Source organism: Tupaia chinensis, unplaced genomic scaffold (assembly GCF_000334495.1).
Source record: "Tupaia chinensis unplaced genomic scaffold, TupChi_1.0 Scaffold000231_1, whole genome shotgun sequence".
NCBI lineage: Eukaryota > Metazoa > Chordata > Mammalia > Scandentia > Tupaiidae > Tupaia > Tupaia belangeri.
The window spans coordinates 3,350,505-3,362,270 of NW_006159706.1; the positions used below are offsets into that span (position 1 = coordinate 3,350,505).

Here is an 11,766-nt window from a genome sequence, read left to right on the forward strand (position 1 = left end):
TGGGGGAAAGGGGAGGGCTTAGGCCTGGATAGTGGCTGCTGGGTTGAGGGCCCCAGATTGGATGGCAGGTGGCTCCCGACTGTGCCCCTCACCAGGAATATACCTATCTTATCCAAGAGCAGGCCTGCTCTCTGATGGTGACTGACCCAAGGGTACAAAGACCCCACTGGGGTCATCTCTGAAAGGCTACCCATCCCCAGAGCTCCCTGTGGCATCCCTGAGTCCTGCATTATTGGTCGCTTCCTTCCTCTGTCCAATCCTCCGTCCCCAACCCTCACAGCTATGGTTCCCAAGCGCACTCCCCTCTAAACCCCCTGCTTACACATCTTCACCTTCTTCCCAACACCTCAGTGGTGCATTGTTCTCGCTGACCACAAGCTCCCAGGACAGGGCTGAGCCTTGTCACTTCAGACGCCACTGATAAATATTGGATTCCTGAAGTGAACGAGCAATCCTGACAGCCAGGATTTGCCACAATAGTCCTGAATACAAATAGGTCAGATCCAAGTCCCAGAGTATGATTAATTCCTTAGGACACAGGCCCTAGTTTTTTATTCTGAAATCGGTCACCAGAGAGATGTGAAGACCTCAGCTCCTAGATTGTCATTCAACAGTAGAGCAGTCAAATGGGGTGGTCAGGACTCTGGGCTGTGGAGCTGCCTGCCTCCAAATCCCAGCTGGCTGAGCGTGTGGGCAATGGTACCTGTGCCATCAAAACTGGAACTATACCAGTGACAACAGGCCATAGCATCATTATTCACCACAGCCCCAAAGTGAAGTGCCCCAACCGTCTGCCAACCGACGGGCACATAAACAGGATGTGGGGTATCCGCACAATGGAACAGAAAGCAACGGGCCACTGACACTGGCTGCGATGCGGACAGACCTTGCCAACATGATGCTTAGTGAAAGGAGCCAGACACAGAAGGCCACATACGTACGATTCCCTTTCTATGAAATATCCAGAATAGACAAGCCCACAGACAAAAAAGGCCACTGGCTACGAGGGTTGGGGAAAAGGAGAAACGGGGAGAAAATGTTAATAGGTACAGGGTCTTCACTTGGGGCGATTCACTGTTCTGGAATTTGACAGTAGTGATTCGATTGCACAACCTCGTGAATATACTAAACACCACTGACCTGCATACTTTAAAATGGCTGAGTTTGTGTCATATGAATTATATCTCAAAATTTTTCCCCAAAAATGTAGATGGTGATTAAAAGCACCCACTATGTTTCATGCCTGTCTTGACTCTCTTTTTCTTATCTTTTCTCCTTTTCTTTTTCCTTCTTTCCTCCCTCCTTTTGATATAAAGGAGGAATATATGGTTTTTGTGGAAATCATTATATTTTTGCTTTAGATTTTCTCCTATTCGTTTTCACTATCATAATACTTCCAGAGTTAAACAGATCATGATGTAAAATTTTAGTACTTAAAGATTTTTAGTTATCTCAAAGGCCAGTAAAATAAACTTTAAAGTGGTTATAAGTTTTAGAAAAAGCACCCACTATATAATATAAAATGCTGAGAATATATTCTTGATAAATGTTAGCAATTAAAATGATGCTGACTCGAAGCATTTAGCTGTTTCTAACTCTGATAAAATCTGAACCCATAATTGTCCCTGACATAACCATGGAGGTACCTGACACCCAAAGTTAAGGCCTACCTGAAAGTCATACCGAAAAAAAAAGACAGAACTTTTTCTAAGGATGCAGCTTTTCTTTCTCTGTGTAGGAAGTGTCTGAGCTAAACTGTTTCTTAGAGCAGCTGGGTGTAGGATTTGGTCTGCCTCCGAGAGAGGGGTTGTTGTCACACCCTCAGAACAGGTGCCGGGCTGGTGACAAGCACAACCTTGGCCATGCACAGCCCTGGAAAGCACTAGTGCAGGTGGCACACAAAAAATGCTATCAGGTTGGTGGCAGAAGGCTGGATCTGGAATGTCAATGGGCTTTAAGGGGCCTAATGACAGAGGAGCTGGTCTATTCTAATAAATACAGAGTTTTTATAAGGTCTCTACTAGTGTGTTTGTCAAAAGGGGGTGACTTCCAGCTGGCGAGGTGTCCTCGGAATAGCAACTGGCTGATGGGGAGGAAGCCAGGCGTGCAGACTGAGGGAGAGAGTATTTTGTGGGAGCTGCTCTATTTTCAGGAGGAAGGAAGGGATTGGGAGGGTCTCTTCAGTTCCCACAGTTGCATGTGTCCTCTCCGGATGCGTGTTCTTAGGAGTGGAACAGCAGCCCACAGGGTCCACAGTTTCTTGGCCTCCTGCTCACTCCCTGCAACCCACAGCCCCGGTGCAGATGGAAAACGCGGATCTCCATGGCTCCCTTCATTAAACATCTGCAGTGGCTGGGCGAGTAAGATGACAGAGGCACTTTGGGGAGCAATAAGGCAGGATCCACTAACAAGTCATGACAAAACCCTGAGTAGACTCAGTCCACTGGCACCCAGTCATCTTGAAATGCAACCTAGACCAAGACTCACACAGGTGCCTGAGAAGGGATGTACAAACTGCTAGAGGAAAAGAGCTCTCCTGTCCTCCAGCTGGGGAAGGGTCAATAACCTAGTCTGTCCATGCAATGGGTTTAAAAAAAAAAAAAAGAGCTAGCTGACACCAAGGACACAGTCTAGGAGAATATGCAAGTTGCAAGCTTTGAAAAGCACATTGCAAAATAATATACTCAGTGTGATATTATATATGGTACAAAAAAAAAAAAACAACAAAAAACTGCACTCAAAAATACTACACATATTTTATGGGTACACTCAGGAATATAAATATACAGAGAGACAGGTCTGGAACAATGCATGCCAAGCTCGTGGCAACAGTTATTCCAGGACAGGAAGACTGGGATTAGGGACGGGCAGGAATTGACACAGGAATTCTAGCCTTATCTAGAAAGTTAAAAATAACTTTTTAAAGGGGCCAGCAGATGGCACAGTAGTTACATCTCTGGACTCCTACATGGAGGACCCTGATTCAAGTCTCGGACCTGGTGGCTTTAAACTCACTCCAGGCACCTGTGCACGAATGCCCAAAATCCCATGAGGAGACTGAAGAAGGAGCTGCAGTATGGCCATCCTCCTCGGGAGGTGATTTCTCATTTTTCCTCTTACTGTCTGTCTCTCCAAAAAACAACAACAATAACAACAACAACAAAAAAAAAAAACAAACAAAAAAAAAAACCCCTGAAAAAAAAAAAGACCAGCAGATGGTGTAATGGTTACATTGCCGGACTCCCACATAGTCGACTATGGTTCCAGTCCCGACCCAGAGGCTCAAACTCATGCCGGGCGCATGTGCTTGCATGCCCAAAATCCCAAGAGGAAAATGGATAAGGGATTGTAGTGTGGCAATCATCCCCGGGGGGTAATTTCTCACTTTCTGTCTCTCTGTCACTCTCTGTCTCTCTGGCAAGGTCACGCACCCTATAGCAAAAATCTCTCTTAAAGAAATAAACTTTTTAAAGGAGTAGTTTCACAAGTTGTCTATGCAGTCCAGTTTGGTTAAAGGGAGCTGGATCCCACGTGGCCAAACAAATACCAGTCCTGATTTGAAAAATATGCCAGGTGCATGTGCATGTGTGCCTCAAATCCCAACAGGACGGGGAAATGGAGGAGAAGGTACCGCAGCATGACTACGTCTCACTGGGGAGCGCCTCCTCTCCATTTCTGTCTCTCTCCCTCTCCTTTTCTCTGTCTCTCTGTATTGCACCCTCTGACAATTGAAAAATAAAAAAGACAGAACCGGCAGGTGGCATGGTGGTTCAAGGCGCTGGACTCCCACATGGCCAACCAAGGTTTGAGTTTCGGACCTGGCAGCTTGCTTTCTCGCTTTCCCTTTCTCTCTCTCTCTGGTCAAATTTAAAAAATGATAACAAATGGAATTAAATAAATATTAAAAAACAAAAGCAGTGGTTTCACATATTACTTGCATAGCTAATAACCTGAGCCCAAACTACCTCCATCCTCTAACAAGGAAGCAGCTCATCAATGGTCCCACATTCGGGCCAGACTCAGCCGACTGTGGTCTTCCCCTGAGCGCCAGAGTCCCATGCCCCACTGCCCCTGGAAGTCACAGGTTTGCAGCTGCACTCTTGATGTTCCCCTTAAGCCCTGCTCTCGCTCTCTCCCATCTCAGGATTGCTCAAAGATTTGAAGTCCTGATTCCTCTCTTTCTTGCCCACCCATGTCTGATCCAGCAACGAATCCAGTGGGCCCCACCTTCACAGTCCCCAGAATCAGGTCCCTTCTCAGCACATCCACTGCCACCCCCAAAACGAAGCCACCATCCTCTCCCCAGGGTGTGTGGGGTGGGGAGTCTGCAACAGTCCTGTCAAGTCTGCTGGCTTCTGCCCTCACCCCACAGTCTATTTTCTGCACCCAGCCAGGGAACACATCCTGTTAAAACCTGCCAGCTCAAAATACACCCACGTGCCCACCTCACTCGGAGTAAAAGCCCAGGCCCTCACCAATGGCCTCAATGCCCTCCTTGACCTGGCCTTGACCCCTGTGTCATCTCCCGCGACGTTCCCTCTGCTTCAGCTCCTTCCTTGCTGTTCCCTCTGCAGAAATGCTCTTTTCCCAGACCTTCCTGGCTTCTTCTCACTTCCGTTAGTCTCTGCTTACATGCTCAGTGAGCCTTCCTAACTATTTAACAGCCTTCCAGCACTCCGTGGCCCACTCCCCTGCTTTATTCTTTCCTGTGACACCCTTTATATTTTACTTATTTGCTTAGTGTCTGCCTCTAATCTCAAGGACACACACTCCAGGAAGGTGTGTGTTTGTGTCTGTCTTGTTCGCTGCCAAATCTCCAGGGCCTCGGACAATGCCTAGCACACAGCAGGCACTTGATACATATTTGCCCAGTAAACGAATGAGTGAATGAATGAAATGAGAATGGATTTTTCCCTATCAGGCCCAGGTTTACATTACCAGCTGCGGTGACCTCCATCTGCTTCCAGTATATTTTCTTTGCTTCTATCACAGTGAACTATTTGCTGTTCCCTTAAACTCCAGTATATATTCATGTGTCTGCACCTGTTGCTCTCTGTTGTGCTCTTACCCTGATCTGCTGATCCACCGAAACTTTGGTCATTGTCCCACTGCCTGTCTCATTGGCTGAGTTACAGGGTTCCATGTTTAGACTCCTGCACTTTTCCCATTGTTTCATAGCTAATAAACGCCTACAATTTAGAGAATCATTTGTTCTGTGCTGAGGAATCACTTGCACTGAGTGGTTGGCATGTGTTACCTCACTGAACCATTGCAACCACTGACAAAGTATATTTTTATCTCCACTTTACAGTTAAGGAAACTGAGGCCCAGACAGTGATCCAATGAGAAGTGACAGAGCTAGAATTTGTACCTAGTTCTTTTTTTTTTTTTTTAAGAGATGTTTGCTATAGAGAATGTGCACTCACCAGAGAGACAGAGGGACAGAAAGGGAGAAATCACCCGCTAGGGGGATGGCCATGGTGCAATTCCTTCTTCTCCATTCTCCTCTTCTCCACTCTCCTTTTGGGCATGCACACACACGCACCCAGTGTACTTTCAAGTTGCTGGGTCAGGGACTTGAACTGTTCAACTACGTGAGAGTCCAGCAATGTAACCATTATGCAATCTCCTGGACCCACATTTATGCCTACTTCTACTGGGCTTGAAAATCTGTGTTTGTAATCATTAGTGTCAGGTCCCACCATGAAGTTGTGAGCTGTGAGACCTCTGCCAGGACTGAAGTGTCTGCCAAGAAGCCAAAGAGAGAGGTAAACCAGCCAAGCATCTCAGAGCCCTGGTTGGGGACTGGGTCATAGTAAGGCCCCCACCAACACCACAATGGGAAAGTGTGGCCCAGTGGAAAGAGCAGAGCATTGATGGCATAACTTTCCTCATCATGCCACCCTCCCTGGGGAAGTAATGTAGACGACCAGGCAATTTGGTGAATTTGGCATCACAGGTTGGGATCAAGCCCTGGTTCCTCTAATTAGCTGTGTGACTCTGGCCCTCACTTTATATTTTTCAAATGGCAGCTGGGCTCTGGACATCATTCTGTCCCATAAGCCACAAGGCTGCCACACTGAGACTCCTGAGAGCTACGGTGGGACAGTGTGACCCTACAGTTAGCCAATGAGGGGTGGACCAGGAGCAGGCACTGGCCCCACCTGGGGCCAATGATCCCAGGAAATCTAAAAGGCTTAGGGAGCATCTGGTTACTCTCTTGAAAGGGGGTAGGTGGACTCGGGATTGCTGGTGGGTCTATTTTCTGCCAGAAGAGCTGAGAAAGCAAAGGATAAGAGCCAAAGAGAGAGGACTTCCTGGGACCCTAAAGGGGTTCATCTGTTCCTGACACCCAGCTGCACCCTTGCCCTGGCTTCTGTGAAGTACCCTCTTTTCAGACTTTGTGATGAAATACTACAGTTCCCCTCTGCAAGAGCTGGATTTTGAGCTTTTTTTTTTTTTTTTTTAACCAAATCTTAAGTAATATAAATACTTACCTTGAAGAGTTGTTATAAGCAATAAAATAATATATGAAAAACCTTTACCTCAGTGCATGGCCCATGGTAATATTATTATTATAATCAAGCCACAAGGACATACTATTACAGGAATTGGACAAATTAATCAAATTGCCCAGTCATCTAAATTACTCTTCCCAGGAAGGGTGGCCTGCCATGGGCTCTGTCCTTGGTCGTATCCCAGGCCATAATTTTATCAACAGCTGGATCTGGCTGTTGAAGGCTGTTTATTAAGTCTGCAGATGACATTCACATGGGAGGCACACGGAATAAACACAGTGACAGACTCTTGGTTCAGATCAATTTCAACCAGCCAAAGATGGATCAAAGACAGCTTGATAAAGGCATCACGGCCAGGGTAAAGGTCTTACACTAGGGGAGACACTGGGAGGGAAGTGTGGCTTGAGAAAAGTTGCTGAGACGAGAGACGGAGCTTTTAGTCAAGACGTGCGGCATGGGCTAACAGTATGGGATGGCTACCCAAACCGACCTCAGCACAGCACACACACAGAGTGTGTTTCTAACCTTTGTTCAGGGCCCTGATGGTGCCACAGTGGTAATGCGACACTCTGAGAGGTTGACTCACACAGGAAGGTTCTGGATTAGTGTATGAAGACTTCTCTGAACACACTGGGTACATGCATGCACGTGATCCATGGCTGGCTGAGGTTAGGGGTGAATCATGGTGTGAAGACCCAGTGCGGGTGCCTATCTCTCTCTCTGTCTCTCCTGCTCATGAAAAAAAAAGAAGAAAAAGCTTGAAGAAGAAAAATATTTGCTCAAACTAAAAGAAGGGCACTAACACGTTTTAGTACCTATTGTATGTCAGGGTCCATGTTGAACCCTTGATATCTACTGCTTTGCTTCTACTTTTTAAAAAATAATTATTGTAGGGAATCAGCAGTTAGCGTAATGGCTATGTCGCTGGTCTCCCACGTAGTCAACCTCGATTTGTGCCCCGGACTCGGCGGCTTAAAACTCATGCCGGGCACGTGTGCGTGCATGCCCAAGATCCCGAGAGGAGAATGGAGGAGAAGGGATTGCGGTATGACCATCCCCTCTGGGGGGTGATTTCTCGCTTTCTGTTTCTCTATGTCTCTCTCTGTCTGTCTGGCGAGAGCACGCGCCCTATAGCAAAAACCTCTCAAAAAAAAAAAAGAATTATTGTTATCATTTTAAAATTTTTGACCAGATAGATGGAGAGAGAGAGAGAGAGAAAACAAGCTGCCAGGTCCAGGACTTGAACCATGGTCGACCATGTGGGAGTCCAGTACCTTACCACCATGCAACCCACTGGCCCTATGACAGTGTATTTTTAGAGAAAGAGAAATTTGTCTAGATGAAAGTGACTAGGAAGGTGAAAACTAACAAGAAGCCACCTTGAGAATGAATCAAGCTGGGAGGACCAAGAAGTATACACATCAGCTTTACCCAAGTTCACAGAGATAAACCATTTAGAATCTATGATCGCTGGGAAAACGAGGGGTGCTACTGGTGGATTACAAATGTTTAGAAATCTTGGGGCCAGCAGATTGTGTGGTGGATAAAGACGCTGGATTCCCACATGGCTGACCGTGGTTCAAGTCCCAGACCTGACGACTTGCTTTCTCACTTCCCCTTTTTCTCTCTGCCTCTCTCTAATCAAATTTTAAAAAATAATAACTAATGGAATGAAATAAATAATTCTTAAAAAATGTTTAGAAATCCTTGAGAAATGGATGGCAGTCAGAACTGGGTTAATGCAAAGGAACACAGGCCAGAACAGAAACTAGAAAGGCCTACTGCAAAAAGTGAAGGTGGTTCTGGGCTGCTCCAAGCCCACGAGTAGCACATTCTTCAGGGAGAAGAGAAGGCCCAGGTAAAGGCACAAAGAGACTGACTGAGAACTCCCATGGCATACCAGAAGTTGGCCCTTCAATCCACTCAGCCATTGGGAGCTATGACTATGGGTCTCTGGGACAGAAAGGCAGGAACATAGCCAGAAGGAAAGGGAGACCCTGTGCTCAGAAGACAAACCATTCGGGTTGTCTGGAAAGTCATGATGCATTTTTGCATAGAAAACTATGTCATGACTTTCCCAATGAGTTAATATTAGCCCCATGTTCTTACAGCAAGTCCTGCCCTTCTGCCCACAATCACTGGAAGCAACTAGAGTAAAAGGAAACAGCATCCACAGAGAAGAGAACAGGAAACCACAGTTCTTAGAAGAGTCATAGTCACAAGTCACCAACTATCCCAGGAAAACCAACACCATGAACCAAAGGGGCCAGTTCAACACACAGAAGAAATACCAAAGAAACACAGGTGACAATGCAAGCCTCTGTTACATATATATATTAAACACTAAAATACATGTCATTAAAATACATTTAATATATTAAATATAATTTAATATTTAAAATATATTTACAGGGTTTGATATAATTTTCATAGGCTGGAAGTCTGTCTGAACCATGATTGGGCATGACTTTAAGGGAACACTAAGCATGAACTGTTCATTGGTAGCAGCATAGGAAGCAATGCATGCCATACTTAGTTTCCTATTACTGAAGATTTGGAAGCATTCTTGAAGCTTCAAAGAGACACACATTGGGGCCGGCAGATAGCGTGATGGTTAATGGTGCTAGACTCCCACATGGCTGACTGTGGCTCGAATCCCAGACCTGGCGGCTTGCTTTCTCACTTTCCTTCTCTCTCGCTCACTCTCCTCTGTCCCTCTCTGATCAAAGTAAAATAAGTAAATAAATAAAGTTAAATAAATATAATTTTTAAAATAATTAGAAATTACACATGAAAGATTTAATCATCAAATTTGAAAAACTAAAAGAGGCTGAAGAGCAGAATAGATAATAGATGGAGAGAAAATTAGTAATCTGTAAGATCGGGCAGAGGCATTTACCCATAACACAGGAACAAGAACAAAGAATTGGCAAAAATATAAGACGCTGTTAATATCCACTACTGGTGAGGTTCTAGGCAGACAGCACATATTTTTTAAAACCTTTTTTTAAGTTTACTTATCTCTCCATGAATGAGAGACAGAGACAACATATCCAACAGGGTCTCAATCGCCAGAATCAACCCGTAGTCTCAACCACGTGTACTGAAGCCCTTGGGATGTGAACCAGGACCTTTTCATACGGGTCAGCCTCACAGAGGTCATTCCCTGGCTCTCAACTATTTTTGATCAATATGCAAATCAAATCTTTATGAAGCTATTTCCAAAGCTCTTGTCACATAAGCCAAACAGATCCATACTGTTCAGGCCAAGGGTCAGCAAATTTAAGTCACAGGTGAAATCTGGCCAGTTGCCAACTTTTACCAATAAAGTTTTCCTGGAATACAGTCACACTCACACTTATATATTGCGCGTGGCTGCTTTTCTACTTAAAACAGAATTGAGTATGTAGAGACTGTGCAGTCTGTAAGGGCTAAAATACTCACTACTTGGCCTTTTACAGAAACAGTTTGCTATGACTAGTGTTTTTTGTTGTTGTTGCTGTTGTTATTTGCAGCCAGTATATTCCCAACTAAAATAATGAATAGAGGTGCATGAATAGAAAAAGGGAATATCTAGAAAGGGAATATCCAGTTGGTACCAGTAGTTATTTCTGGGAAGGGGAATGAGATTGAGGAAGATCCTCTGAAGGAGAATTTTTTTTTCAATGCTGGAAGGCTTGTGCATGTGAGAGAGAGAGAGAGAGGAAGCACTCACCAATAGGGCCTGGTCACTCCACAATTCTTTTTCCACCAATTTTCCATCCCATCGGAATGTTGGGCAAGTGTGTGTACACCTGTGCTGTTTTTCTTTGTCTTATTTTTTTTAAGAATTATTTAATGTAAATTAATTTAATTTAATTTGATCAGAGATGGACACAGAGAGAGAGAGAGAGAGAGAGAGAGAGAGAAAGTGAGAAAGCAAGGCACCAGGTCTGGGACTGGAACCATGGTCAACCATGTGGGAGTCCACCACTCTTAACTGCCATGCCACCTGCCAGCCCCCACCTGTGTTGTTTTTCAAGTCGATGAAGCCTAGACTCAAACCCTGGTCAGTCATGTGGTATCTGGCATTCTCTATGTAACACTTAATCTTTGTGCTAAGGGGCTGGCCTGAGATTTTTATTTAATGAGTGAATTTTTAAAATGTTAAGAGTATTAATGAATTCAAATTACCTTGCAATCTAACTTTTCTAAAAATAACTGAAAGTCTATATCACAGTGATAAAGAACAAATTACTGATGTATTTGAAAACGGATCTATCTCACAGATAACACTTAGTAAAAACATGAAAATGGGGGCCAGCAGATGATACAGCAGTTATATCGCTGGACTCACAAGTAGTCAACCACAGTTTGAGTCCCAAACCTGGTGGCTTAAAACTCATGTGTGTGTGTGTGTGTGTGTGTGTGTGTGAGTGTGTGTCCAAAATCCAGGGAGGATACCCCGAGGGTGATTTCTCACTTCCTGTATCTCTGGCAAGCACATACACCCTATAGCAAAAATCTCTCAAAAACAAAAACAAAAACAAAACAAAACAAAAAAAGTACTCAATCTACCATTAATTTTTTTTTTTTTTTGGAGAGGTTTTCGCTATAGGACGCATGCACTCGCCAGACAGAGACATAGAGACAGAAAGCGAGAAATCACCCCCCCAGGGGGGATGGCCACGCCACAATCCCTTCTCCTCCATTCTCCTCCTGGGATCTTGGGCACGCACGCACACGCGCCTGGCGTGAGTTTTAAGCCACCGGGTCCGAGACGCGAACTGCGGTCGACCACGTGGGAGTCCAGAGACATAGCCATTACGCTAACTGCTGGTTCCCTACCATTAAATTTTTTAAAGAAGAAGAATAATTTCATTTAACTTTATTTATTTGTTTACTTATTTATTTTAATTTGACCAGAGAGAGACAGAGTGAGAGAGGGAGAGAGAGAGACTGAGAGAGAAATTGAGAAAGCAAGCCGCCAGGTTCAGGACTCAAACTGTGGTCAGCCATGTGGGAGTCCAGTGCCCTTGACCACCATGCCACCTGCCAGCCCCTATAATTACTTTTATATGAAGTTCAAGTACAGGCAAAAGGAATCCATGCTATTAGAGTCAAGTCCCAGGGCCTGAGGTGTCTTGGTGGTTAAGGTGCTGATCATGGTTTGAGTCCCAGACCTGGCAGCTTGTTTCTTACTTTTTCTCTGTCTCTGTTTCTCTCTGGTGAACACACATGCCCTATAGCAACTTGAGTAATAATGATA

The 11,766-nt window shown here is 44.9% G+C and overlaps 1 protein-coding gene across 2 annotated transcripts in view; it reads right to left on the minus strand.

The window, feature by feature from the left end:
* The window catches only part of KATNIP (katanin interacting protein), a 225,682-nt gene that overhangs the window by 197,032 nt on the left and 16,884 nt on the right, over positions 1–11,766 (minus strand). The window contains exon 1 of one of the 2 annotated variants that reach the window (XM_027771786.1): positions 5,427–5,445. The exons of the other annotated variant lie outside the window; for it this stretch is intronic. The gene's annotated coding sequence lies outside the window, so the exon portion shown is untranslated. Of the gene's footprint in view, positions 1–5,426; positions 5,446–11,766 lie in introns of those variants that run through there. 2 annotated transcript variants of the gene reach the window in all.